The sequence below is a fragment of the Cupressus sempervirens genome, chromosome 8 (assembly GCF_028749045.1).
Source record: "Cupressus sempervirens isolate cs-2001-9-10 chromosome 8, ASM2874904v1, whole genome shotgun sequence".
Lineage (NCBI taxonomy): Eukaryota > Viridiplantae > Streptophyta > Pinopsida > Cupressales > Cupressaceae > Cupressus > Cupressus sempervirens.
In genome coordinates, this window is record NC_143125.1 from 206,732,478 (window position 1) to 206,759,897 (window position 27,420).

Below are 27,420 nucleotides of genomic sequence, written 5' to 3' on the forward strand. Positions count from 1 at the left end.
TCAATGAGCACTGACTTTCCTTTGCTATCCTAGTGAACTCAGTGGAAGTTAACTTCCCACCATATTTCCTTCAATGACCGAGTGAGCTCGGTAGACACTAGCTTTCCTTTGCTGGCTGAGTGAACTTGGTAGAAGCTAACTTTCCTTTGCTGACCGAGTGAGCTCGGTAGAAGATAACTTTCCTTTGCTAGCCTTGTGAGCTCAGTAGAAGCTAACTAATGACTGATATGACATTTTTGTAACATCAAAGACAACATTCAATTAAAAATTGTATCCAACAATCTCCCTCTTTGGCATTGATGGCAACACAACATGTCATAGCAGAATGAAATTTGAAAACAAGTCTAGCAAGTCTTTTCTTTAGAAAACTCCCTCTTTCAGTAATCTCCCTCTATGAAGGAATTACTTAGCAAACCCTTCTTTCAAACTAATTTTAGAAAGATATGATAGTAAAACTCTCCATCTTTGACAACACATGCCAAAGACAACATAACTCAAATGAATTCTAGTGTACCTTTACTAATAATTTATATGCAATGTTTCTTGTCTATGCTACATCAAATGATAGATCTTTAGCTTGGTATGCATTGATGCATCACTAAAACTTCATTTTAGTGAACTTCGGATAGGGGAGTGACCCCTAACTTACCTCTTAGATACAAGAATGCATCCTTAAGTAATGGCTTTGTGAATATGTCGGCAATTTGGTCTTTTGTATGGACATATTCCAATCTGATCTCCTTATCTTGCACCAATTCTCTAACAAAATGATATTTTATTGCAATGTGCTTGGTTTTGGAATGCATTACTAGATTCTTAGATATGTTGATTGCACTTGTGTTATCATAGAACATAACAACTAGTTCTTTGATTTCCACCTTCATGCCTTCCAACAACTGTTTAAACCAAACAATATTAGAATAATTTACTATTGTAGCAACATACACTGCCTCTGTTGTAGATCGGGATGTACAATTCTACTTTTTTCTTGTCCACGGAACCAACCTCTTTCCTAGAAAGAATGCTCCTCCTCTTGTACTTTTTTTGTCATCAAGGTTTCCTACCCAATCAGCATCAGCAAACACTTTTAAATCCAGATTACCTCCAAATTTGTACCATAAGCCATAATCTTTAGTTCCTTTAAAATATATCATTATTCTTTTGATTTCCATCATGTGATTTTCTCTTGGTTCTGCTGAAAATCTCGCTACAATCCCAACTACAAGGGAAATATCTGGCCTAGTATGAACTACATACTGCAACTTTCCAATCATAGATCTATACAAGGTTTGATCTACTTCTTTTGATTCATCTTCCTTGGTAAGTTTTAATCTAGTACACATAGGAGTTCCAACTAGTTTAAAATCTTCTATACCAAACTTTTTCAATATCTCCTTGATGTATTTTGATTGACTGAGGTAGATACCATTTTTACTCTATTGAATTTGAAGACCAACAAATAATTTTATCTCACCAAACATAGACATTTCAAATTCCTTGTTCATTTGTTCTAAAAATTCTTTGCAAAGATCATCATTTCCTGTGAAAATAGTATCATCTACAAATATTTTTTCCAAGACAATTTTATCATCTGGTCCATCCTTTATATACAAGCTACTGTTATCATTAGTTCTTTGAAAACCAATTTGAATAAGATAGTTATGTAATCTTTCATACCATGCTCTAGGGGCTTGTTTCAGACCATATAGTGCCTTGTGTAATTTGCAGACCATGTTTCTTTTATCTTGATCAACAAAACCTTCAGGTTCTTCAATGTAAACCTCTTCATCTAGTATACCATTGAGGAATGTTGACTTGACATCTATTTGATAAACTTTGAATCCTTTGTGAGTAGAATATGAAAGTAAGGTTCTGACTCCTTCCAGTCTTGCAATAGGAGAAAAAGTTTCTCCATAGTCTATTCCTTCTTCTTGAGCATATACTTTGCATACTAATCTAGCTTTTTTTCTTGATACCTTACCATCTTCAGTCAACTTGTTTCTGAATACCCATTTAGTTTCAATCACATTTTTATCTTTAGGCTTGGGTACAAGAGTCCATGTCTTGTTTTTCTCTATTTGCTCTATTTCTTCATTCATAGCCTCGATCCAACTATCATTTTCTAAAGCATCTTTGATATTTATAGGTTCAAAATCAGCAAGTAAACAAGTACCTTTGAACTTATTTCTTCTCCAATGATCGGATCTGCTGAATGATGTCTCCTGACATATTTTGCTAAAATAGGTTCTTTGCCTTTTGAATGAATTTCATTGTTATCCTTTTGCATTTCAACTTCAAGTTCTAGTTGTTTTGGCTTGGTAGATATTGGCTTAGGTCCTTTAGACTCGGTATACACTTGCTCGGTAGCATCTGATTGTAACTTGTGTTGTTGTAGCTCGGTTTGAACTTTTTGTAACTCGGTTACTGATGACTCAGGAGTAGAAGATCTTTGATTGATTGGTACTATACAAGGTTCAATGAAAACAAACCTTCTATAATCTTCTGGTTCCCTTTTTCTTTCTTCTTCAGTCCTTTATGCAAACTCATCAACTTTCACATGTGTACTTTCTATGACTTTGTTAGTAGACAAGTTCAAACATCTATATGCTTTACTTTTGCAAGAATATCTCAAAAATATTCTTTCATCACTTTTCACATCAAATTTTCCTTTTCTAGATTCTTTCAAAATGTAGCATTTACTTCCAAACACTTTTAGATAACTTACATTAGGTTTATAGCCATACCATAGCTCATAGGGAGTTTTGAATGAGTCCCTTCTTAGCTGTACTTGGTTTAGGGTATGAACTGTAGTCCTAATAGCTTCCTTCTAGTATTTGATAGCAATTTCATTTTCAATCATTAAGGTTCTTGCACAATCCATGATAGATCTGTTCCTTCTTTCAGCTATTCCATTTTGCTCAGGAGTTCTAGGACCTGACACCTATCTTTTGATTCCTCTTTCAATACAAAAGTTATTGAACTCATGTAAAATGAATTCTCCACCTTTGTTTGACCTCAAGAATTTCAATCTTTTCCCTATTTCCTTTTCTACTTTGGCCAAATACCATTTGAATTTTTCAAGTGCTTTTGATTTGTTCCTTAGAAACATGACAGTCATCATTCTTGAGTATTCATCAACAAAAAGAATGAAGAACTTTTCTCCAGTATAGCTTTCAATTCCAATGGGTCCACATAAATCAGTATGCACAATTTCTAATATATCTTTAGACTAATATTTTTTACTTTTAAAGCTAGTCTTTCTCATTTTACCAATCTAACAATTCTTGCATAGACTGACCTCAGGTTTCTTTATGTTAGGAATGCCTCTTACTTTCTTGAATTTGCTTATGTTTACCAAATTATCAAAATTGACATGACACAACCTTTTATGCCATAACCAAATTTCTTCAACTTGAGTAATAAAACATGAACCTTCACCAAGTTCAAGATAAAATAAGTTACCTTTTGTTTGAGTTCCTGATCCAATCAATTTTTCTTTTTCATCCAACAGTCTTGCTTTTCCATGCATGAATTCCACTTTGAGTCCATTATTGAGTAGCTATGCCACAATCAACAAATTATACTTTAGTCCTTTTACCCAATAGGCATTATCATATATAATTTCTTTGGTTAGAGAGATTCTTCCTCTTCCTTGTATACAACAAGGTTCATTGTTACCAAATCTTACACTGCCACCATCATATTCTTCAAAATATTCAAACTTAGTTTTATTACCAGTCATGTGATGAGAACAACCACTATCTATGATCCATGTATCATTTTTTCTCATATGAGAAATGAGTGCCATTTCCTCATCATTATCAGACACATCTTTCATAGCAATGTAGACAATTTCATCTTCTTCTTCATCATTAGAATCATTAAAATCTTTAGCCATAAAACATGTTTTCCTACCTTTGTCTCTAAAGGATTTGAAGTCTTTCTTGCCATTGTACTTGTAATTTTTCTTCTCATCTTTGTTCTATTTGTTTGGGCACCTAGCAGCAATATGACCAATTTCTTCACATGAAAAACAAATTAGAGGAGCTTTACCTTTATATTTTCCTCTGTCTCTAGAATATTTCATTACTAGTAGAGCTTCAATTACTTCAAGATCACTGTCTAAACTTTGGTTTGATTCATCTTCACTTTTTGACTGGGATTCCTTTTTCTTTTTTCTTTTCTCCTTGAGTGAAAGCTTGGCTTCAAATGTAGATTCAATGTTTTTGGAAGCTGGAACATAGTTGTCAAAGTTGTCTAGTTCAAATGCAGTTAATTTTTCAACTATGGCCTCTAGATTTATCTTATGATTTGCTTCACATCTTCTTTCTTGAATTGTAGAGACTCTAATTGCATAGATTGGTAGTAATTTTTTGAGAACTTTACTTATAACTATCTCTTCACTGATATCTCCTCTAGAAGCTTTGATTGCACTGACACATGCTTTAACTCTTTCAACATATTTGGCAATGTTTTCATTCTCTCTCATTTTCATTTGGTCAAATTGTCCTCTTAGACTTTCTGCTTTGGCTTTTCTCACATTATCATCTTCTCCATAGATTTCTCTCAGCTTGTCCCACATTTCAAAGGTAGTTTTGCAATCCTTAATGTCATCAAATTCTTTATAACTCAGAGCAGATGCTATATCTATCACCATAATGTTGTGAGTCTTCTTTTCAAAAATATCATTGATAGATAGTGTACCAACAGGTTCTTCATATTTTTCATCAAGGTACTTCAGTCTTGTATCACCAATGGATGGTAGGTGAAGTCTCATCAGTCCTTTCCATGCAGAGAAGTTGTTTTTGTTGAGTCTAAGAATTTCCCTTTTGTAAGACATCATGATCTTTAGCTTAGATCCTTGAAATATTTTCTTGAAAGCACCAAAAGCTCTGATACCAATTTTTGGAAATATAGATGAAGTAACTAAGAGGGGAGAGGTGAATTAGTTACCACAAAACAAGTCCAAAAAAAAATCCCTTAGATGTCTCAAATGCTTATTTACTATTGATACTCAGTAAATAGAGTAGAAATACTTTTACTCGGTAAGTTAACTAGTTATTGTTCATCTAGCATTCAAAGTTATTAATATGCATGCAAAAATTAACTAAATGAACACAAGAGACACCAGATTTAACATGGAAACCCAATATGGGAAAAACCACCAAGTAACTAGTCACCAATTTTCACTCTTTTGAAGTGAGCCCTATTAGGAGCCAACCCTATTAAAGTTTACAATACACACTGTTGGGTGTGACCTTGTTAGAGGATTTAATCACCCTGTTAGGAGTGGCTTGGTTAGAGGTCTTTAGAACAATTCAACTGAACTATCACCTTGTTAGAGTATTTACAAAATGGCTATTAAACCAACTTTGTAAAGAGATTCTAAATTCACTGTTACAATGATAAGAAAGCAACAATGAAATGACTTGAATGATATGCAACTTATCTCTTGCTAATTACAGATCTATGTTCTTCTCTTCTGAATCCTTACTGATCGAATACAACTTTGCAGCACCTCCAAGATATTTAATCCTTCATAAAATTTTTCTCTTCCATTCACTTTTTCACACACACACTATTCCACAACTTGAATATCTATATATATACCTTTCAGATTTATCAAGTCGGCTCAAATATAAGTTACAATAACTAAAAAAAACATCAATCAGCTACATTAATTCCATGAAACAATCAAAATAATAAAATCCTTCATTGGCCAACTCAACTCAGTAATCTAGTGTTAACCTACTGAAGCTCGTTAAACACTGCTTCATAATGTTTTCTAGTGTTAAACAAGTGAAGCTTGGTTAACACTACAAAATCTTGCAAAAGTCCTTTGGAGATCGAGTGAACTTGGTGAGCATTGAATTTCCTTTGCTATCCTATTGAACTTAGTGGAAGTTAACATCCCACCATATTTCCTTCGATGATCGAGTGAGCTCAGTAGATACTAGCTTTCCTTTGCTGACCGAGTGAACTCGGTAGAAGCTAACTCTCCTTTGCTGACCGAGTGAGTTCAGTAGAAGCTAACTTTCCTTTGCTAGCCTTGTGAGCTTGGTGGAAGCTAACTAATGACTAATATAACAATTGTGTAACATCAAAGACAACATTCAATTAACAATTGTATCCAACACTTTTAAGTAAAAGTTTTTATCAAGACTTAAGAGGAGAAATAAAGCTAGATTGGTCTCAAGTAGTGATACCTATTGGGAATAAGAATGTCAAATTAGAGCTTGAAGAAAAAGAAAAGTTCATAGTCTTGAAATTAGACAATCCCAAAGCTTAGATTCTATACCAAGAGCTGGAATTTGACAACTATATGCTATTTATTGAAGAAGACTCAGATAAACAAATAGATGGGAGTCAAAGAAAGAAAGTTTCTAATGAAAAAAAAGATGCATGATGCATCTAGACACTCGAATTTGATGGAAGTTGTGAATCCTTGGGATCTAGATAAGGTCTAGTATTGATATCCCCTGAAGGAGAACTTGAACCTTTAGCTTTCAAATTAGAATTTGGGAATACGAATAATACTACAGAATATGAGGAATTATTATTAGGGATAATAATTACAAAGGAAAGAGTGATAAAGGTCCTGAAAGCTCATGGAGATGCATAGTTAATTGTGAGGAAAATCAAAGGGAAATATTTGGTGAAGAACCATAAGCTGAAGAATTATAGGAATAGAGTTTGTGATGAGATAGAAGGCCTAGAAGCCTTTTCCATTAGAGTAGTGCCAAGGGAGATGAACAAAAAATCTGACTCTCTTACTGTTTCTACCTCTCTATTGCTTCCTCATCTAGATTTCAAAGATAAGAAGTACGATATTGAAATTGTGCATCAATCTACTATCCCAGATAACACATTATCTTGGCAAGTCTTTAATGATGATGCATTTGTAGCTTTTCCTTGAGAATGATAAGTCTAGTTTTGAACATGAATCCAGTGGAAGTGATAATGAAAGCTCCAATGTAGATAAAAAATAGAACCAAAATGGGGAAGTTCAATTGAAAGGTAATATTATTCCTCCATACTTTGTAGCCTTACAAAAAAAATTAATCAGCATGATGCTTACATTAAGTAGAAAAGGGCAAAAAAGAGACCTACCATAGGTGAATACAAAGGAGTGAACATTGGAGATATTCATGATCTTAAAATGATTAACGTTGGGAAGTGTTGTTCTCCTGAGGAAAGAGAGGCTATGAAGAAATTATTTGAACAACATAGGGACATTTTTCCTGGAGTTATGAAGACCTAAAGAGCTATAGAGGAGGAGAAGTGAAACATCAGATCCCCCTTAAACTTGATGCAGTTCCTTTATGGTAAAAACAAAGAAATTATAATCCTTAAGTCATAGATGCTATCTTTAGGGAGCTTGATAAAATGTTAAAAGTGAGGATCATCTATCCCTTTCACCATTTCACTTGCATAGCCAACATAGTACCCTTCAGGAAGAGGAATAGAGAGATAAGAATATGTATTGACTTTCAAAATCTAAATCAAGTGTCTCTTAAAGATAACTTTTCTCTTCCTAACATGGATTACTTACTACAAATAGTGGTAGGATCTGAAATGATTTCTATGCTTGATGGTTTGTTAGGTTATAACCAGGTCAAAGTAGAAGAGGAGGATCAACATAAAACATTGTTCACTACTCCTTGTTGTGCATTCACATATCATAGAATGCCCTTTGGACTAATCAATGTTGGTGCTACATTCTAGAGATGTATGAGCAAGAATTTTTTTGATCTAAAGGATCAAATCATAGTTATATATTTAGATGACCTTATTTTATTTTCAAAAAGAAGGAAAGACCATATGGAAAACTTCAAGAAAGTGTTACAGAAATATCGAGAGCATGGAATCTCTCTAAACCCAAAGAAGTTAATTTTTTGTGTGATGGAAGGAAAACTCCTCAAGGTCATATAGTGTCCTAAGAGGGCATTAGAATTGACCCTGTAAGAGTAGAGACAATTCAAAGGCTAAGCCTTCCTTGAAACAAAACAGGGGATAAGTCTTTCTTTAGACAAGTGAATTTCCTCAAAAGGTTTGTGCCTAATTTCATGAAAACCACTAAGCATATAGTGGATATGATGAAAGGGAATTCAAATTTCAAATGGAATGAGGCAAGAAAGTGAGCCTTTCAAGATATAAAAACTAATATTGCTAATACCCCAATACTATAGCATCCAAATTATAAATAGGATTTTATCATTTATTATTATGGTTCGGAACATACTCAATCAACAATACTTATGCAGGAAAAAGATGAAGGAATATAGGCTCCCATAGTTTTCATGAGCATACCTTTGAAAAATCATGAGCTAGAATAATCACAAATTGATAAGCATGCTTTTGTAGTGATCAAGGCCCTTAAAAGTTTTTGGTTCTATATCTTGCATTCACGTTCTGTAGTCTTTGTCCCAGATGTAGTAGTTAAGAGTGTATTGATGCAGTAGGATATAGGTTATAATGTCAAAGGAGCATGGGTGACAAAAATATCAGAATATGATATAGAAATTAAGTGTACCAGGCTGATAAGAGGGAATTCTCTGTGCAAGGCAATTGTAGAGAACAAAATCACTAGAGAATCAGAAGAATCGAGAGAGAAGCAGTTGGTGTTAGTTGTAGGTCTCTATTATTCATGGTTTGAAGATATTTCTTACTTTCTAACATATGGTGAATGTCTAGAAGGTCTAGATGCAAAGAAAAGAAGAGATCTTAAACTAAAAGTAGCTAAGTATGTGATTTGGGATGGTAAACTTTTCAAAAAATACATTGATGACACTTTCTTTAGGTGTGTAGACAAAAAACAACAAGAAAAGTTTTTGAGAACATTTCATGATGAAGCTTGTGGAGGATATTTCTCCTCTTTAGTCACAACCTTTAAAATACTAAGGCAATGTTATTACTAGCCTAGGATGTTTAAAGATGCATATTCCTAGATAGAAAAATGCAAAAAGTGCAAGATGTTCTCTGGACACCCTCAATTAGTTTCTCTGCCATTAAGACCTATCATCATTAAAGGACCTTTTCAACAATGGGGCCTCGACTTCATTCGTCCAATTACTCCTACATCTAGAGCTAGTCACTAGTATATAATAACTGCAACTGACTTTTTCACTAAATGGTTAGAATCTAAAGATACCAAGAAGACTATTTATGAAGTGGTGTGCAAATTCATAAAGGAGAACATATTGGTCAGATTTAGTGTCCCTATTAAACTAGTGATGGATAATGCATCTTATTTTTCTTTAATTGAAATTACCAATTTTTGTTTTGAGTATGGGATCACTGTTGGTCATTCATCTAATTATTTCCCTTAGGGAAATGGCCAAGTTGAGTCTAGCAACAAGAACTTCATGAATATTGTTAAGAAACTAGTTTTAGATAATCAAAAGACTTGGCACAAAAAGATTCATGAGGCACTCTAGGTAGATAGAGTGACACCTAAGAGGGAAATTGGTATATCCCCTTTTGAACTACTTTATAGAATTGAAGCTAATCTGCCCTTACCTCTAGAAGTAGCCACAAATACACACAAAATAGTGATTGAGGATGATGTTTGGAAAGATGGTCTAGAGAAGAGGATCTTATGCCTAAGAAAACTTGAAGAGTAAAGGAAAGAGATTGTAGACCACAGTACACATCACCAGATGCGAGTGAAAGATCTATTTGATAAGAAGACAAGACCCAAAAAATTCATGGTAGGAGACATCGTGCCACTTTGCGATAAAAGAAGATCTCTGAAAGGAATGCAAAAGAAGTTTGACACTTTATGGAAAGGCCCATTCATAATTCATCACGAATTTGAAAAGAACTCTTTCAAGTTGGCATATGAGGATGGAAAAATACTACCCTTGACTTATAATTGTTAGGATCTCAAGCTTTATCAAAAGTCTAATTGAGAATACTAGCCCCTATACTCTATTATAGTTAGGTTTAGTGTCTCATGTGTTTCTTAGTTAGCCTTTTCCCTTTGCTTCTATTTTCTTGTTCTTTTCTTTGGGTTTTTTTTTGTGTTGCCACATTTTACTTTCTTTTGTGAAACCAAAGATTTTGAGTTCCTTTCTTGGGTATACTCAAGTCCTAAGTTAGAGCCAACTGTTGCCCCACTTTTAATCCTGTACCCATTTTGCAAAGTGGAAATTGAACTTGTGTCTTATTTTAGTCTAGTTAGGTCAAAGTCTAGTTATTTCTAATTGATGTGGATACAACCCAAGTATAGAATGGACACAATGGGAAAAGGGAAATTGTATTAATTGTGAAAATAAGCTAGTACATTTAGTACAGAGATAATAGACTTCAAAACATGCCCTAAGGGCTTGCAATAGCACAAAACTGGAGATAATTTCTCCTTTTGGTACCTCCTCTCAAATTCCACTCTGAACTGCCTTTTACAATGCTAAAAATGTCTTTAAATAGACCCTAGAGGGTTAAGGACTAGGAGTACATTCTAGAAAGTTCTAGTAGGCATCCACCGACTTAGTAGAAGGCTCCAGAAGCTGCATTACAAGTTGGTAAAAATCTAGAAGAACCAAAAAATGGTAATCAAACTTTTGGGAGGTATAACTTTCGAACCGTAACTCCAATTGATGAACTGTTTACATTTCTAGAAAGCTCTTAAAGCACTCTATAGCCCTATGGACAAGCTTTGCTCATCCCAACCCAAGCACAAAATGGACACAATGGGAAAAGGGAAATTGTATTGACTGTGAAAATAAGCTAGTACATTTAGTACAGAGATAATAGACTTCAAAACATGCCCTAAGGGCTTACAATAGCACAAAACTTGAGATAATTTCTCCTTTTGGTACCTCCTCTCAAATTCCACTCCAAACTGCCTTTTACAATGCCAAAAATGTCCTTAAATAGACCCTAGAGGGTTAAGGACTAGGAGTACATTCTAGAAAGTGATAGTAGCCATCCACCAACCTAGTAGAAGGCTCCAGAAGTAGTGTTACAAGTTGGTGCAAATCTAGAAGAATCCAAAAATGGTAACCGAACTTTCAGGAGGCATAACTTTTGAACTGTAGCTCCGATTGACGAACCGTTTACATTTATGAAAAGCTCTCGAAGCACTCTGTAGCCCTATGGACCAGCCTCACTCATGCCCCATTTTTTGGCCTTTTTTGAGGTCAATTAATGCCCCTAACCTGAATTTGAAGCATTCTTAGGAGGTCTCCAAAAATTGAAAAATTGCAATAACTTTCAAACCGTGGGGCCTTTTGACCTGATTCTTTTTCTGGAATGCTATAAATTGCAATTACATTCATATAGCCAATTTACACCTCCCAATTCACCAAAATGATGGCTCAATTACATACTCCTATTTTTTTTGGCATTTACACATATCCCAAGGTATTCAAATACTCTATCTTAGAACACTGATAGTGGAACTGTGAGAGTTGGAACCTTTATTCGACCCAAATGGTTATCCAGAAATCAAAACACATGAAACATAAACTAAGTCTAAGTACATTTTTTTCTTGGGTGACATAGGATTTCCCTTATACCTCTGGATGCTCCTGCATTAGACACCTAAGGTAGATTGAAAAGTGACCCTGTCACTTTATGAATGGTAGAAGAAATCCCAAATGGGAAACCTCAGCTACTGAAATCCAAGTTGAGTCCTCTATTAGCCATCATTTCCACTTGACCAAATAATCTTCATACTACCTATTTCTGGTACTCCTACCCACACGATGATCTAGAATGTCTTCTATTTCATCCTTCTTAGAAGCAGGAATTGGACATGGCTCTAACATCAGTTCCTCATCTGCACCATCATCATGATACTCTATTAAGTCTGCAATGTTGAAAATCGGAGAAATGTGAATACCATCTGGCAACTCCACCTCATATGCATTTCCTAAGTCATGTTTCTTCAAAATTTTGCAGGGACCAAATTTCTTCATTTTCAGCTTGTTGTAAGTGCCAGTTGGAAATCTTTATTTTCGTAAGTGTACCATGACTAGATCCCCTAGTTGGAATTCCTTATGTCTTCTCCTTTGATCAGCCCTAGCTTTATACTCTTGATTCATCTTGGTAATGTGTGCTTGAACCTCCTCATGTAGATGCTTGATATGTTCAACAAACTCTTCAGCTTAAGCACTTGTCCTCTCCCCTTGCTCTATGCTCCTCAATTCTGGTGTAGTCCTTGGGCTACTTCCATATACAATTTGGAATGGTGTTTACCAGTACTCCTATTTACAAAGTTATTGTAAGAAAACTCGGCTTGTGGTAGAATCAACTCCCACCCCTTGGGCTTATTCCCAACTAAACATCTTAGCAAGTTGCCCAGACTTCTATTTACCACTTTCGTTTGTCCGTCAGTCTATGGGTGATGTATGGAACTAAATTTCAAGTTTGTTCTCAACTTTTTCCACAATGTTCTCCAGAAACACCCCACAAATTTAGTGTCTCTATCAGAAACTATACTCCTTGGAAGACCATGTAGTCTTACCACCTCTCAGAAAAATAACTATGCAATATGGATAGCATCATGAGTTTTGTGGTATGGAATAAAATGTGCCATTTTGGAGAACCTATCAACCACCACAAATACTAAGTCACTACCCATTTGTGTCCTCAACAATCCAAGAAAAAAATCTATACTTATGTCCTCCCATGGCTTTGATGGAATAGGCAATGGCTGATATAGTCTAGTATTGTGGCTAAATCCCTTGGCAACATGACAAACTTGGCAACTCTGTACAAACTTCTTCACATCTTGTGAAATCTGAGGCAAAAATAATGTTCTCTAAGAATGGAAATGGTCTTATCTCGACCTAAATTTCCTACCATCCCTCCACTATGTTTCTCTTTAATCATATTTTCCCTCATGAAACTCCTTGGAATGCACAATTGGCTACCCTTGAATAAAATACCATACTGAATCAGATAGTCTAACCACTTAGTTCTATCTACAGCAACAGGCTCTTTATAAGCTTTCCACGCTTTAGCAAAATTAGGATCTTCAGGGTATAGATTCTTTAGTTCATCAAACCCAACTACTTCAATCTACATTACTTTAAGCAAAAACTATCTCCTGCTTAGTGCATCTGCAACCCTGGTAGATTTTCCACTTCTATGTTTCAACACAAATGTATAGCTCTGCAAGAACTCTACCCACTTCATATGCCTCTGATTCAATTTACCTTGGCTATTTAGGTATTGTAATGGCTGGTGATTAGTATACAAAACAAATTCCTTTGGAAATAAATAATGCCTCCATTTCTTTAAGGCCTCAACTATTGCATAGAAGTCTTGATCATAAATAAAATACTTCGTCTTTGCATCATTCAATTTTTCACTAAAATATGCAATAGGCTTACCTTCTTGGCTCAATACATCCCCAATAGCACTAGCACTAGCACAAAATCCACCTAGAACACCTTTCTAAAATTTTGAAGTGCCAACACAGGCTATTCTATCACCTTCTTCTTTAGCAATTCAAAACTTCTCACAGTTGCTGTAGTCCATTTGAACTCTTTTCTATCCCCTCTTATTGTGTCACTTAGGGGTGCACATATGCCACTAAAATTCTTAATAAACTTCCTGTAAAAACTAACCAAACCATGAAATGATCTTACCTTAGTAGTAAACTTTGGATTAGGCCATTCCAAGATGGCTTTTACCTTCTTTGGATCCATTTTGAGACCTTCAGGTGATATAACAAACCCCAAATAGACTAACTCCCTTTTTGCAACCATACACTTCTTCAAATTAATTAATAGTTTCTCTTCCATTAACCTTTCAAGGAAACTATGAATATGCAATAAATGTTCTTCAAAAGTCTTGCTGAAAATGAAAATATCATCTAAATAGAAAATAACAAATTTTCCCAAGAACTTCTTAAGTACCTCATTCATAAGCCGCATGAAGGTGCTCGGGGCTAGAACTATGAGAGTTGGAACCTTTATTTGACTCGAATGGGTATCCAGAAATGAAAACACATAAAATAGAAACTAAGTCTAAGTACTTTTTTTTTGGGTGACACAAGATTGCCCTTATACCTCTGGATGCGCCTACATCAAACACCCAGGGTAGATTGAAAAGTGACCCTGTCACTTTATGAATGGTAGAGGAAATACCAAATGGGAAACCTCAGCTACTAAAATCCAAGTTGAGTCCTCTATCAACCATCCTTTCTACTTGACCAAATACTCTTCATACTGCCTATTTCTGGTACTCCTACTGACATGATTATCTAGAATGTCTTCTATTTCATCCTTCTTAGAAGTAGGAATTGGACATGGCTCTAACATCAGTTCCTCATCTGCACCATCATCAAGATACTCTGTCAAGTTTGCAATGTTGAAAATAGGAGAAATGTGAATACCATCTGGCAACTCCACCTCATATGCATTTCCTGAGTCATGTTTCTTCAAAATTTTGCAGGGACCAAATTTCTTCATTTTTAGCTTGTTGTAAGTGTCAGCTAGAAATCTTTATTTTCGTAAGTGTACCATGACTAGATCCCCTACTTGGAGTTCCTTATGTCTTCTCCTTTAATCAGCCCTAGCTTTATACTCTTGATTCATCTTGGTAATGTGTACTTGAACCTCCTCATGTAGATGCTTGATATGTTTAGCAAATTCTTCAACTTCAACACTTGTCCTCTCCCCTTGCTCTATCTTCCTCAATTTTGGTGCAGTCCTTGGGCTACTTCCATATACAATTTGGAATGGTGTTCTACCAGTACTCCTATTTATAGATTTATTGTAAGAAAACTTGGCTTGTGGTAGAATCAAATCCCACCCCTTGGGCTTATCCCCAACTAAACATCTCAGCAAGTTGCCCAGACTTCTGTTTACCACTTTCGTTTGGCCGTCATTCTATGGGTGATGTGTGGAACTGAATTTCAATTCTGTTCTCAAATTTTTCCACAATGTTCTCCATAAATACCCCACAAATTTAGTGTCTTTGTCAAAAAATATACTCCTTGGAAGACCATGTAGTCTTACCACCTCTCTGAAAAACAAGTCTGGAATATGGACAACATCATGAGTTCTGTGGAATGGAATGAAATGTGCCATTTTGGAGAACCTATCAACCATGACAAATACTGAGTCACTACCCCTTTGTGTCCTTGGAAATCCAAGAACAAAATCCATACTTATGTCCTATCATGGCTTTGATGGAATAGGAAATGGCTGATATAGTCCAGTATTGTGGCTAAATCCCTTGGTAACTTCACAAACCTAGCAACTCTGTACAAACTTCTTCACATCTTGTGAAATCTAAGGCCAAAAATAATGTTCTTTAAGAATGGAAATGTTCTTATCTCGACCAAAATGTCTTTCCATCCCTCCACTATGTTTCTCTTTAATCAAATTTTCCCTCATGGAACTCCTTGGAATGCACAATTGGTTGTCCTTGAATAAGATACCATCCTAAATCAGATAGTCTAACCACTTAGTTCTATCTACAACAACAAGCTCTTTACAAGCTTTCCATGCTTCAGCAAAATTAGAAACTTCAGGGTATAGATTCTTGAGTTCATGAAACCCAAACTATTTCAATCTCCATTACTGTAAGCAACAACTGTCTCCTTCTTAGTGCATTTGCAACCCTGTTAGTTTTTCCACTTCTATGTTTCAACACAAATGGATAGCTCTGCAAGAACTCTACCCACTTCATATGCCTTTGATTCAATTTACCTTGCTTATTTAGATATTGTAATGCCTGGTGATCACTATACAAAAAAAATTCCTTTGGAAATAAATAATGCCTCCATTTCTTTAAGGCCTAAACTATTGCATAGAACTCTTGATCATAAATAGAATACTTCTTCTTTGCATCATTCAATTTTTCTCTAAAATATGCAATAGGGTTACCTTCTTGGCTCAATACATCCCCAATAGCGTTGCCACTAGCATCACAATCCACCTAGAACACCTTTCTAAAATTTGGAAGTACCAACATAGGCTATTCTGTCACCTTCTTCTTCAACAATTCAAAACTTCTCGCAGCTATTGCAGTTCATTTGAACTCTTTTCTATCCCCTCTTATTGTGTCAGTTAGGGGTGCACATATGCCACTAAAATTCTTAATAAACTTCTTGTAAAAACTAATTAGACCATGAAATGATCTTACCCCATTAGCAAACCTTGGAGTAGGCCATTCTAAGATGGATTTCACCTTCTTTGGATCCATTTTGAGACCTTTAGGTGATATAACAAACCCCAAATAGACTAACTCCCTTTTTACAAACATACACTTCTTCAAATTAATTAACAGTTTCTCTTCCCTTAACCTTTTAGGGAAACTATGAATGTGCAATAAATGTTCTTCAAAAGTCGTGCTAAAAATTAAAATATCATCCAAATAGACAATAAGAAATTTTTCCAAGAACTTCTTAAGTACCTCATTCATAAGCCGCATGAAGGTGCTTGGGGCATTCGTCAATACAAAGGGCATGACTAACCACTCATAAAGACCCTCTTGGTCTTGAAGGCTATTTTCCACTCATCTCCTTCTCAAATCCATATCTGGTGATAACTACTCTTGAGATCTATCTTTGTGAAGTCCTGAGCTCCACTCAAGCAGTCCATAAGATCATCCATTCTTGGCAAAGGAAACTGATATTTGATGGTTATCCTATTTATAGCTTGAGAGTCTGTACACATCCTCCACTCTCCATCCTTCTTTGGTGCTAGTACTGTAGGTACTACACATGGACTTAGGCTCTCCCGAATCAAGACCTTCCTTAATAGCTCCTAGACCTGTCTATTTAGGTCCTTTATTTTAGTAGGAGTTATTCTATGAGCAGCCTTGTTAGGCAAACTAGCTCCTGGAATTAGATCTATCTGATGACTGATTTGACTTACTGGTGGCAATCCTTCTGGAACATTATCAAAGATAATATCTCCAAACTCTCCTATTAAATTTGAAACTTCAAGTGGTATTTCACTAAGTTACCTTCTTTATCTTTCCTAGGAATCAAAGCATAGCACATATGCTGATGTTTCATTCCATCTAGAAACTTTCTTCTATCAACAAGACAAATCCTAGCACTGCTACATACCTTTTCACCTTCCTTTTTCATGGCCTTCAGTTTGTGGTGAACTCCATCTTTTGTGAGAGATTATGTGTTTGCATTGTATATGAGCAATGTTAGTATGCTAATAGAAACCAAATTTAAATAAAGCTTCTACAAACTAAACAAAATTCATAAACTTCAAGATAGACTAAGATGAACTCTCAATTGAGAATATGAGCCATTAATGGACTCTCTCAATAAGAAGCTCTCTTGTTGAGTAGCTTTATCTAAATGGATAGGATGTATGCTCAATATGCTTCCAAAGGCTTCAATGGATGATTGTGGATTTTTAGTGTGGATAGATGGCTTTAGTATGGATTTGGCTCTCAAAATAGCATTATAACTTTACTTCATGGATTGTGTTATTTTGCAAAGGGGAAGGATCCAATTTATAGGCAAGAGGCTTGAGGGATTGAGGGCTAAGATGCAAGGATGGGAAAAAGCTCATACAGGGCTCAGATTGCATGAGAAGAGAGCACATGGATTGTGCTTCTTTATAGCCAATCAAGGAGTGACACATGTCACATGGTGAGAGGATGGAGGAAAGGGGAAAGATGAGTCAACAAAGGAGGCTCAAGGGATAAAATCTTCATAAAGACCCTCATAATGACTTGTAAGAGCAATAAAAGGGCTTGTAAGAGTCATTTATGACCTAGTGGGCTTCATAAAGTTTTATGGTTGAGATATTTTGAGGGTGATGAGAGAAATTTTGACTTGGACTTGATTAGGAAGGTTTTAAGCTTGTTTTAGGCTTGTACAAATGATTAGAGGATGGATTAGGATGGTTTAGGATTAGCTTAAGGATAGGCAAGTGGATGGAATTTAATGAGGGTGGGAGGGAATGTGACAAGGTTAGGAGGGGATTAGGATTAGGTTTAAAGACATCTTCTAGAAGAGGCTAGACTTTGGATGAGGATAAAGACTTTCTAGAATAGTCTAGAATTTCCTAGGATGAGGATGAAGACTTTCTAGAAGAGTCTAGAACTTCTTAGGATGAGGATAAATTAGATTTTTAAGAAATAAATAAAGTTTTATTTATTTCAAGGGTTTGGTTGAGGAGATATTTATTAAAACTTTTTTAATAAACATGAGGATTAATATTTAATCTTAATTAAATATTTTGAGTTGGGATTAGGGGTAGGAAATGATGGGATTAGCCTTTAATCAAAATTAAAGAAGGATTAGAAGATTTTGGAAGAGGTTAGTGGTCTTAAGGAAATTGGCCAAGTTTTGGGCAAAAAATAAAATTTTTATTTATTTTGGGTTTTTTGGTCAATTTATTAATTAAATAATTAATAAATAAGGAAATAATGTTTAAATAAGATTTAAACATTTTTGCGAGGGATTCCTTAATTAAATATTTTTAATTAAGATAAAGGGATTTAATGGCATAAAAATAAATAAATAAATTAAATAATTAATTAATTAATAAATGATGATGTCATCAGGACTTTTTCAGAAAATAAAAAAACTTTATTTTCTAAAGGTTTTTAGGTGTCTACATTTTTCCCCTCTTTGATGTGATGCCGCAAGTGGCATGGCATCAAAGATAAGAAAATAAGATGCCCAAGGCTAGAGCAGAAGAGGAGAGAATGGGCCGTGAGATGCCCCCTCAAGAAGGCAGTAGGGAGAGAAAGAGAGGCTTGATGGCTTCTTGAAAAGTACAAGAATCTAGGATGAGCAAAGAGACTCAGATTGGCAAAGAGAAGGGGATGAATTAGCTCAAACTCTCACTATGGGAGAATGATAAAGGAGAATTAGATGCACAAGAGGAAGCAAGCTTAAGACTTTAGGGAAGGTGGAGGATGAAGGGGTGGAGCCCTATAAAAAGGAATCCAGGATAGGGAGATGGATGAGGGGATTATAAAGCTGATGCAATAGGATTTCAAAGAGTCAGATTGGTGGAAGATGGGTTTCGGAGATCCCTAGGACTAGGATTGTGGATCTCGAAAGATGAGGCTTGGTGGATTGATTTGGATTGGTGGATCCCTAAGACTAGGATTGTGGATCCCTAAAGCTAAGAGTGATGAGTGATTCAAAGAGATACTGATGCATAAGCTGCAGTAGGAGAGACGGATGCTGGATATGGATGGGGGATAATGGAGATGAAGAAAAACCATTGAAGCTTTTTGAGCAGGGGGGATACTTCAAAGAGAAGTACCACCATGTAGTTGAGCACTAGATTTGCTATAGGACTATTGGTTAATTACCAAGATTACCAAGAACATCAAGGCCTTTTCACCAACTATCCAGAGGACTGACGAACTAACTCAAAACAAACACGCAAGGATTGCCCCAGTATCACACATGAATCCCAGAGGAAGCAATGTGGAAACGACACTAGGTAACCCACAAGCAAAAAACAAAACAAGCAAAAGACAGGATCAAGACCTTATGCTCTGATTGCCCCATTCATAGTATACCATGATATGGAAGATCGTGGAAACCTTGAGGAGGGAACAAGGAGATTGTTTGGAAAAGATATTTCAAGACCCAATAGGGAAGAGTCCAAATCAAAAGAAAGCAAAAATCCAAAAGAGAACCGTTTGCCAACAAGATGGGTAGGACGAGGTACTAACGGACCAAGATCAGACATGAGGAAAGCTATATCCTGCAAGGACCTATCAGAGAGCACCTAAGCTGGTGGATTTGGATGAGTGATGTGTCTAGCAAGCTAAACTAAGAAAGATAACACTTTGGTGATAGGAAATCTAGCTAAAGGATGCATTGGAATAGCTAACCAAGATGTGCGATGGGTGCAAGATGCTGATCAAGGACGAACTGACATGAACGCTGGATAGATGCAATGGTACTAAGCTAAAGAGGATGTATAAGCTGATGGACCAAGATATTTACAAGCTGAAGCTGACCAAGATAGTTACAAGTAGGCAAAAGCTCAGGATGATAGGATAGCGGGATGGTTCGATGTTGTGCAAGATGCGAAAGCTAAGGGTGGGGTGATAGCAAAAGATATGGATTTGGCAGGATGCATCCAATGATGATGAGAGATTTTGTGACCAAGGATAGCTAGAGGAGTAGGATGAGATGGCTGGATAGGATGGTAGATAGCAAGGATTATGATGGATATAAGGAGATGACATTGGGTTTGCATGAGGATAGCCTAGAGCTAGATATCAATGACAAGGGAGGATGGACAAGACAAGATCTCCAAGGAATATAGTGCCCCCAATCAGAAGATAACATGCGGAAGGAGGTCTTATGATGGATGTGATAGGATTGAAGCTAGGATGGAAAAAACTGAAGGGGCTAGGGAGATGGATGATAGCTGAGATGATTGGCTGAAGCTGCATAAGATTAGTGGATGGTGTGAGATGGAAGCTAGAGGATGGAGGATAGGTGCATAGATTGGAAGATGGAGGTGGATGTCAAGAGATGACCAAAAGCATGAGGGTGATAGGCTAAGCTTTGGATGGCGGGATTATGCATGACGCTTGTTTCCCAAGTTTTCATCATGGTACTTGTCCAAGGCGCTTGAATTGCCAAGTTTTCACTAGTGGACACTTTATTTTTCTTTTCTTTTTTGACTTTTTGACTTTGGACTTAGCTGGAATGATTTTGGCTTTCTTCAGCTATTTTGACTTTTTTTTGGGATTTTTCACTGGCTGTTGGAATGTTCAATTTTGTTGCTAGCTGTTGGTACACCGGATGTGTGATTTATGCAATAGATTGGATTAGATGGGATTGATGGTAGGAGATGGAGGGATGAAAATGATGGAAAGGAGCATGAGATGGGTATGCTTGCAAGAGCAACATTGGCACATGTTGGAATGAGTGTGAAAAGAGCATATGGGGGATAGATGGTAGATGCGGGCGTGATGGAGGATTTTTGGAAGCGTGCTTGGGGATATAGGCACCCAAGATGGAGTTAGGAGATGGGGGACATGAGTCACTGGATGGGGGATTAGCAATGGTGGATGCCATTATGCATTGGGTTTCAACTTTTTTCTTTGGGATCCACATGGTTTTGGTTTTTCTTTTCATAGGCGTTTGCATTATTTTGCATTCTTTGATTGGATTTTTCCTTTTTGGAGTATGTCTTTTAGAATAGACATATGATTGCCTAGGATGTGGATTTTTAGCTTTATGCATTTTGAAGTTGGCATTTACATTGTTGTGGTAAGCTTTGGGAATATGGTTAGGAGAAGCTTTGTGAGATGGAGAGGATATGGGAGAGCGTGTAGGGGGATGATGATGGATGATGTGCCCTGATATGTGCCTTTGTTGATCTTGCATAGAAATGGATGGAATAGGATTTTTATGATGGCTGATAGGAGGATGGAGGATGGTAGATTTTGGGACATAGGGACCCAAAATGGATTTAGCGGATGAAGGGGGGATATGGTAGGTTGTTTTGGGTTGCAAAGATGGTGGAGGGGGGATGACATAAGATTTCTTGAAGGAGTGATGGGAGGCTGGCATGGTGGGCTTGGAGATAGGCTTGGTTTGGGGGTGTGGTGTACCAACACCTTTAGATGGTGAGCCTTTGGATACATATCCAAGATCATGAAATCCTAGATTTTTTTGTGCAATAATAGGCTCTCTGATTCCTTGCTCTTGTGGTCCTAAACCTTGACCTTGATAATCCCATCGATTGAGCATTTGAACAAGCTGAGGAAACTTTTTGCTTGCAGAAAATGGTAGAAGTGATTTATTAGGTGTATTGCAATGGGGAGATACTGTTCTTAATTCTTCTGCTGAGAGAGGGCCACCATGGATAAATGTAAGTGAACCAAGAGGGTAGATTATAGATGGTGGAATAGCTTGGATAGGTGGTAAGATGGAAGCATGGAGCGGGGGAGATGGAAGGATAGGATCTTGATGTAGTTGGTGGGATGACAAGATATCTTGTAGTGGAGGAGATATGGCTCAAGGTTTTGGAGATGGAGGAGATGGTGACTGCACTATGGATGGAAGACATGGTACGATGATATCTTCATTTATGCTTTGGAGGATGTCAACATGCTTTTGGGTAAGATCTTGATAGGATTGGTTTGGAGTGGATGGTGCAATAGGAGGTGAAGGGATGGATTCTTCAAAGGCAGCGGATGGATAGATGGGAGATTCAGTAGTGGAGATGGGTGAGTAGAAGATGGATGCATAAGGGTCATTACGAGAGATTTGGGAAATGCTTGGAGGTGATGTGGATAGGATTTGGAGGGATTTGACAGGTGGTGGGATTTTGATGCTTACGGGAAGTGGAAGGATTTTAAGCAATTTGATGGATGGTATGGGGATGATAGCTATGGGAGATGGAGGTGATATTATAGATGGGGAAGCTTCATCACTGACTACTTCACATGGTTGGATTAGATGACATGGCTTATCGACTGTTGGAGGCAACTTTTCTTGTATTTCCTCTAGGAGATTCCTTGGAGACTCGTGTGTCGAAGGTGGAGGTGGATTGACAGGAATAGCTAGTGTGATGGGGGTGGAAGATTGGAAGCTTGGTTGATGGGGTGATGGAGGGGAAGCTGGAATATTAGATGGCATGACTAGATAGTTTGGAATAACTCTTGGATTTTGGGGGATGCTTGGGGGAATGTTTCTAAGGCTTTCAATATACCCGTCATAGTCAACAAGATTTTCATCATTATTGGAATAGGAGGTGGCGGGAGCAAGGACAATGCGACCAAATACATCATGATAGGATTGGTACTTCATGCTTTGATGACGAGTTTGATGGGGATGGGGTCTTGCATATGGATGAACATGGAAGCTCATGGTTGGATTTGGATTAAGCACAGATTTTTGATTAGCTGATGAAAGATTTCCTAGGGAGAGTCAAAGCTGTATGACAGACCTAAGGAGGATTGGCTGGAGATTTTTGGCTTTCCTATGGATGTAAGACTTCAAGGGCATGTTGTCAAAAGGTGAGAGTTTTGCTTTCCTATGCGCTAGATTTGGTGTTGGTTGTGTCAAGTTGAGGATAGACTAATGATCCTATGGGAATGACACGAGATTGACCACTTGTGGATCCCAACCTTTAGCTCAAGGTGATGAGGGATGCAAGTGACAAAGCTAGATTACCCTAGAAAATACTCTGTCAGAGGGATAACCTTGGTGAGATTGGTTGATTGGTAGGATAGATTGATTGGATAGCAAATTTTGGCAAAGTGACAACAACTCTTTAAAGGCTTGGGTGATTTTGGATTGGGTTGCTAGCTGGCTAGGGGGATGATTTGGATAGACTTTGGATTTGGGATTGTTCTAAAGCAAGGAACTACATAGATTTGGTTGCAGCGGGGGAGCTTGGATGATTTTCTAATGAGGCAGTGACTATGCTAAGTATGCCTTGAGCTAGGAGATTTTTTCTTTTTTGGGATTTTGACCAAAGTTGGAAAACATTCATTCAAAAGCTATGAACAAATAAGAAGACAAAATTTTTGAGCAAGCACGTCAAACACACCAACATCCTAGGAAGCTTTCTACAAGGATGAAATTTTTTATAGCTAGGGAGTCCTCGATATATGCAAGGTACGTGAGGCCCAAATCCATAGATAAAACCAAAAAGATGTCACACAGCCGAGAGGAGCGGTAACCCACTTCTCCTCTTTCACTTCTCAAGGGTATAAAGTTCCTTGAGGCTTAGCCCGAGTGACAAAATTTTGATCCCAAGAGAGGTGTCTTTGGATTCACCTCTCAATTTTTATACTCCACCAGAATGCTGGAGTTGAGGTCATCCCAAGGGGTGATGAAATCCCCAAGCAGGCCTCCTAAAACTAAAAACAAGGTTTTGGATCCTAGTCTTATGCACCCAAGATGGCCTGCAAAGGCGACAAGGGGAGAGAAGATTCAAATGACCTTTGGCTAAAAAGAAGAGTTCTTTTCCAATTGATGATTTAGATTTTGTAAGCTATGATTGAAAACACTTGTGATTATGGCATACAATGTTCTTTCCAATTTGACAATGTCATTAGCATAATGGAAGTCGAGAGATCGTCAACATAAGAAATGCGAGCGTCATTGAAAATGCATCAAAACCATGCGATGTTCATTGATTATTAGGCATTCAAGATTGAGTGTGAGTTTGTTTTAAGCCCAAAACAAAGATATGTGAAACTCGATTTGTCAAGTGCGTGCCCGGAGGCCCTCTACGTCAAGATTTGTCCAATTTTTATGCCCAAATGAAGTGTGAGCGAGATTAATGTGCATTCAAGGAATTTTCTAACTTAGAAAAACCACTAAAGACCCAAGTGAGTGGAGTTTGATCTTTTTGGAGCACTTAACACCCTCTTAGGTAGACCCATCCCCATAGATGGCGCTGAGATTGCAACCATTGGTTAAATTGATGGGTGATTAAAGAGGGTGAGTCCAACTACAAACTTACTCAAAGCGTCTTTATTAGTTTTTATAATTCAGAAGATTTCAAAAATGTGGATTCTTTTTATGCCCCAAAAGATGATTATTTGATCTATGAAATTCAAGATTGAATTTGTTGTTTTAATCATGCATTCATAAAAAAAAAAAAAACTTGATTTTAATCCATGGCACTCAAGAGTGATTTTAGCAACATGCATTCAAAGACAAGTGATTAAACATTCAAGTTTTTTCCTTTGAGCATTCAAGATTGAGATTTTGTGTGTTGTTTTAAGAACTTTGAAGTGATTTGTTTTAACCTTAGATCATTCAAGATTGTTTTGGACTCAAAAGTGAAAATGACTCTTTGGACTTTGGTTTTCATTCAAGATTTTGTGTTCTAGTTTGCATATTTTAAGCCCAAAAATGATATTCCTAGATTGTATTGATGCACGAAAAACCTAAGAAACATTCAAGATTTTGCAACAAGACATTTGTTTGGAACAAATAACAAAGATTTTAGGACAACTTTGGCAACCATTTAGGACTCTTAGTTTTCATGAGATTTTTAAAAGAACTTTAAAATATTTGCAAATGAGGTTCATTTTATCCTTGATTGATGCTTTGAGTTTAATTTAGATTTTAGTGTGCACTTAGTGTTGATTTTGAACCTTTTGAAATGGAAACTTGAAGTTCTTTTTAAATTCCCAAAAATGAAGTGTTCCTAACTTTGCATGAATGCATCTAAAACCTTGATGTTGCAAGGATGCAAATGATTAGATTGGTTTAGTTTCACTTGTTAAAAGATTTTTTCTTTTTTGCAAATTTTTAATTTTTTAATGGATTTAAGTATGATTTGGGGGTTCATTTTAAGCACTAAAAAGAAGTGTGTATGATTTTGCTTCCTTAAAAAAAAAATGGCCAAGATCTCCCACAAGAAGAAGAAGAATAAGTAGATGGAATAAGAAGAATATAAACAAGAAGAGGAAGAAGAATTCCAAGTGCTTTGTCCACCTATAAGCTTGAAAAATCTGCAAATACTATGAGATAGACTATGAGTTCCTTTGTCTTCTTCATGCTCATGTGGACCTACAAAACCAATTTATACAATCCTACCAATCACAAAAACAAGGAAAATTAGCCAAAATCATCAAATGACATACAAAACTTGACTAAAAAAGCTAATGAAGATGACCCATGCGGGGTCCCACCAGGCGTGCCAAAATGTATATGAGCAATGTTAGTATGCTAATAGAAACCAAATTTAAATAAAGGTTCTACAAACTAAACAAAATTCATAAACTTCAAGATAGACTAAGATGAACTCTCAATTGAGAATATGAGCCATTAATGGACTCTCTCAATAAGAAGCTCTCTTGTTGAGTAGCTTTATCTAAATGGATAGGATGTATGCTCAATATGCTTCCAAAGGCTTCAATGGATGATTGTGGATTTTTAGTGTGGATAGATGGCTTTAGTATGGATTTGGCTCTCAAAATAGCATTATAACTTTACTTCATGGATTGTGTTATTTTGCAAAGGGGAAGGATCCAATTTATAGGCAAGAGGCTTGAGGGATTGAGGGCTAAGATGCAAGGATGGAAAAAAGCTCATGGAGGGCTCAGATTGCATGAGAAGAGATCACATGGATTGTGCTTCCTTATAGCCAATCAAGGAGTGGCACATGTCACATGGTGAGAGGATGGAGGAAAGGGGAAGGATGAGTCAAAAAAGGAGGCTCAAGGGATAAAATCTTCATAAAGACCCTCATAATGACTTGTAAGAGCAATAAAAGGGCTTGTAAGAGTCATTTATGACCTAGTGGGCTTCATAAAGTTTTATGGTTGAGATATTTTGAGGGTGATGAGAGAAATTTTGACTTGGACTTGATTAGGAAGGTTTTAAGCTTTTTTTAGGCTTGTGCAAATGATTAGAGGATGGATTAGGATGGTTTAGGATTAGCTTAGGAATAGGCAAGTGGATGGCATTTAATGAGGGTGGGTGAAGGAGGAGATATTTGTTAACTTTGGCTTGGGTTAGTAATTCTTAACCCATGTTTAGGGAATGTGACAAGGTTAGGAGGGGATTAGGATTAGATTTAAAGACATCTTCTAGAAGAGTCTAGACTTTGGATGAGGATAAAGACTTTCTAGAATAGTCTAGAATTTTCTAGGATGAGGATGAAGACTTTCTAGAGGAGTCTAGAACTTCTTAGGATGAGGATAAATTAGATTTTTAGGAAATAAATAAAGTTTTATTTATTTCAAGGGTTTGGGTTGAGGAGATATTTATTAAAACTTTTTTAATAAACATGAGGATTAATATTTAATCTTAATTAAATATTTTGAGTTGGGATTAGGGGTAGGAAATGATGGGATTAGCCTTTAATCAAAATTAAAGAAGGATTAGAAGATTTTGGAAGAGGTTAGTGGTCTTAAGGAAATTGGCCAAGTTTTAGGAAAAAAAAAAAATTTATATTTATTTTGGGTTTTTTGGTCAATTTATTAATTAAATAATTAATAAATAAGGAAATAATGTTTCAATAAGATTTAAACATTTTTGGGAGGGATTCCTTAATAATTAATTAATTAATAAATGATGATGTCATCAGGACTTTTTCAGAAAATAAAAAAACTTTATTTTCTAAAGGTTTTTATGTGTCTACATGCATGACCATCATGTACTACATGTCTGTCAAACTGCCATGGTCTACCCAACAATAAATGGCAAACATCCATTGGAATAACATCATAGAGAACTTCATCATGGTAACTCCCAATTTTGAATCTCATGAGACATTTTTCACTTACCAAAACCTTATGATCATCTTTCACCCAAGCAATCCGATATGGCTGGGGATGTTTCTCCCTCTTGAGCTTCAACTTAGAGACCATCTCCTCTGATGCCAAGTTATCAGTGCTACCACCATCAGTGATCATATCACAATATTTATCCTTATATTTGCATCTAGTATGGAACAAACTCCTTTTTTTTGGTTCAATCTTACCGCTTAGTAGAACCCTTTAATTTATTAAGGTCTCTCCTCTCTCTGC